Source organism: Triticum aestivum, chromosome 2A (genome assembly GCF_018294505.1).
Source record: "Triticum aestivum cultivar Chinese Spring chromosome 2A, IWGSC CS RefSeq v2.1, whole genome shotgun sequence".
NCBI classification, from domain to species: domain Eukaryota; kingdom Viridiplantae; phylum Streptophyta; class Magnoliopsida; order Poales; family Poaceae; genus Triticum; species Triticum aestivum.
The window spans coordinates 704,880,301-704,884,329 of NC_057797.1; positions in this window are offsets into that span (position 1 = coordinate 704,880,301).

The following is a 4,029-nucleotide window of genomic DNA, read 5'->3' on the forward strand; positions in this document are numbered from 1 at the left end:
AATCTGGCCATACGGTTTTATAAACAAAGGTACGCAGAGAGATATGTTATATTACTGTTTAACAGAAGAAATGTCTTCCAAAGAAAATAGTCCCGCTATCGGTTCCTTTCTTTGGGTTGTCATGCTAAGCATGATCATTAATCCTCAGCTCTAATGTAAGAGCAAAATATCGAGGATTTAGTTTGGGAGGCCAGTTAATAGCCCCTGGTAGTGTTCGGCGACAGTCGGGGTCAAGCCGTAAACACTTTGGCCAATGTTATGAACGGCCCGTCTTTTAACATAGTCATCGGATTGCTGACCAGTTTACGCTTATTGTGACAGTCAGTTTTCGGCTTTCTCCACTGAGGTGCTTAACCATGTGAGCTGGAAGCACAATCGCAGTGGTTCCCCCTTTGCACGCCTAGCCGAACAAAACGGAACGTAGGAAGCAAGTGCAGGAGCCGAGCAACCCAACTATTAACCGAAGACACAATTCGAAACCGATGCATATATAGCAATATCTGAGAATGCTTTTGCCGAATCCCTAAAGGTGCCCGACGTTGCATTGCGAGACTAATGCTGGAAAAGCACAAATAGTTTAAAAGTGCCAAAAAGCTTGGAAAACCAAGAAACGTCAGTAAAAGCATGACGTCCGAACAAGATCAAGTGTTCGGTGCCAATCCGAAAATTGGTCTTAAAAAAGGAAGTGCTTCTGTCGTGCTTTAACATGATACATCCTATCTCAAGACTTTGAGCGGGTCAGCCTACAGCTTCAACCTCCTATCCCGAGGGCGGAGTACTTCTCATTAGGCCAGTTTAGCAAACTAAACTCTAGCGGCTTTGAGAGAGAAATTAGGCTCCCCGGCTAGTGACCGCACACTCGCGTCGAAAAAAGGAGTGATAAATAATAATAATAAAACTTTGCAACGACTAAGAAGAAGAACACTTATTATAAAACGGCTCAAATAAACTTAAGAGCCCCCAAGTGACTTGGGTAGAAGAATGATTGCATGTACCGAAGTACTTATATCATATCTATGTTCAACCGAACTTTAAATGCGTCTTAACTGACCATCGGCTTCTCCCTCTTCGGTCAAGGACCGAAAAGTGTTATGTACTCCATCTGTCGAGAGTATCGACAGTGTTTCCAATAACCAGGCAATCAGGTCATAAGGATGTAACAGACAAAGCGCGCTCAGGGAACTTATACTATATTACCACGAAGTGTAAGAAGCATCTTCAAAGAAAATAGTACCCCCACCGATACCTTTCTTTGGTGCTCATTGTTATTATGAGACTTGTGCAATAGATTTTTTGTACTCGTGAGTTCCATTGTGTGCCGACCATCATTGAAAACTATAAGAGCGCTAGCTTTCGGCTTCACCCAGTCTGAGGTCCGGCTCGGGCGACCCGATCGTGACAATCGCAGAGGTGCTCCCTTTACTCCCTAGCCGAACAATCGGGAACGTAGGGGTAAACACAGGAGCGAGGCAACCCAGCTTGCAAATCGCTTAAGTCAATATGGTGCATATTGTGGCGTAATACACGAGCAAGTAATGAAGCCGTACAAGTATAATCATATGCAACAGGAAAAGCTTCATAAAGGAAGCCCCCAAGTAAACGGGGTATTTGAATTTATGCGTCACAAACAAAGTTTGGACAAGAAATTTTTTACAAGCAACTTTTTTCCAAAAAAGTATAATGCTTGGTTGAACCGAGCACAAGTTAGAAATTAAATTTTTGAGTATGAAAGCGACTTAGCTTGTTAATGTGTTCAGTATTGATGACGCGGTCCGAGCTTGATGCGGGGCAAGGTTCCATCCCCCAAGCTGGTCCCAAGGTGGCGGAGCGGAGAGCTCAACACGCCGAAGTGGTGACATAGCACGGTCGATGCAGACCGACAGAGTGACGCCGAAGTCCCCGGATCATTTTCCTGTGCACAAAAATAGTGCAAACGGGAGATAATAGTAATGATGATAATTAAAAAAAATCGTTGCATAATAAATAATTTATGCAAAGTGAGTAATAAAAGAAATATGGCCTGGCGCCGAAGTCAATGTCCATGCAGGGTGTCGGCGTGATGCGGTAAAGGCATGGCAAAGCCTGAATTCACAGGTTGGTCCAAGCTCCGGATGCGGCGTTCGCCGGACTATGTACGGAAACTGACTGAACCACCATGCGACTGTCATTAATGTGGCCACCATTTGATAGACCTGTGTACATATGATGGACAAACCAGAGTAATAATTCCTTGGGAAAAATGAACCCAAACAAGCAAAAAATACTGGGATTAATGGCACCTGGTTTATTTGTTGTAGCAATCCGAAGGAAGGTGATTCCCAAAATTGGGACTCGCTCGGCACACTCATTGCCTGATGGGCGATAAAACGACGGCATGACAATGCTGGTAAAGGTTGGCTCGCCGAGGCAAAGCCCTCGGCCCAACTAACGTGACGGAGCTGGTTGGCTAGTGACGCCGAAGTGTCCGGAGTAGGTTGGTGAAGAGATGGCGAAGCCCCCGGTCCATCCAAGATGTCGAAGCCTCGATGTCAGCCAATGAGTCGAAGTAGGTCGGCGTGATGGACACTAGCTTGAAGAAGCAATAGTGCGGCCCTGTCGATGCAGGTCGTGACGTGGTCGATGCCGGCTTGATGAAGCGACCGTGCGGTGATGCCGGTATGCCGCTACGTGTAATCCGTGGGGCAGTGATGTTGGTGATGATTTATCATTCGTGATGCCGGACTCTTGTTCGGCTTGCTGAGATGATGATCCGAAGAAGTTGAGCTCGGCTCAACAAAGTAACGCCGCGTCTAGCGCAGGTCGGCAGCCGTGGAGTAATATTGCTGGACTGGTTTGACACCAGCATGATGTTGAAGATCATGTTCAAAAGATCTTAAAGTTAGTGGGATGTGTTCGGGAACAAAACACAATACCCCATACAAAACTTCCTTCAAAAGGGATGTCCGAAACCCCGTCCATAAAAAAGATGAACTCGGGTCGGATTCGTTTTCGCGCAGAAAACAGATCCGAAAAGTGATGCACTAATCGGAAGGTTCCCGGAGTTTGTACGGTCGGATCGAGCTAAAATTTTGAGAGGTGGTAGATATAGGAATTCCGCAGCCGATCAACGGTTGGATCTTCCAAAGGACGTCCGAGCTAGAAGCTGGACACCACGCCCTAAACTCATCCAAATTCCCGTCCAGATTTGACAGGGCTCCGGTATATCGTGGATTGCCAGAGATTCCTCCATCGGAACTCGACGAAATTTTCCAGAGTTGTTGTAGACTCAATTCCGCACAATTCCACCAAAGCGATCGTCAAAGCGATACTCGAGGAGGTGGTGGCGGCAGATACGAGTTTGCTATCCAGAAAAACAACACGGTTGCTTGAGGGCAATGTTGACGTTGAGCCCCCGAGCTCCATGGATGATTCCTCCATGATCTTGATAGAGATCGGAGTTGATGTTTGATGAAGGCCTTCGTCCGAACATGGTGATCCGAACATGAGGCGCAGTTCTTGGTCGAACCAAGGTGACCAGTCGAGCTGGTGACGAAGATGCCAAAGTCGCAGTTGATCTGCAGGCGAGCCATCGATCCTTTTGTCGATCACACAGCGGAACTCTCAATGAAAGCACCAATGTCGGTGTCAAAACCAGTGGATCTCGGGTAGGGGGTCCCGAACTGTGCGTCTATGATCAATAGTAACAGGAGGCATGGGACACGATGTTTACCTAGGTTCGAGCCCTCTTGATGGAGGTAAAACCCTATGTCCTGCTTGATTGATATTGATGATATGAATATTACAAGACTTGATCTACCACGAGATCGAAGAGGCTAAACCCTAGAAGCTAGCCTATGGTATGATTGTTGTATATATTCTCTATCGACTAGCCTAGCCCTGGTTTATATAATGCACCAGAGGCCTAGGTTAACAAGAGTCCTAACCGAATATGCCGGTGGGGAGAAGTCCTTGTCTTGATCGCTAAGTCTTGTGGAATCTTCCTTGTATGCGGCAGCTGTCCGAACTGGCCCATGAGTATACGGCCACGGG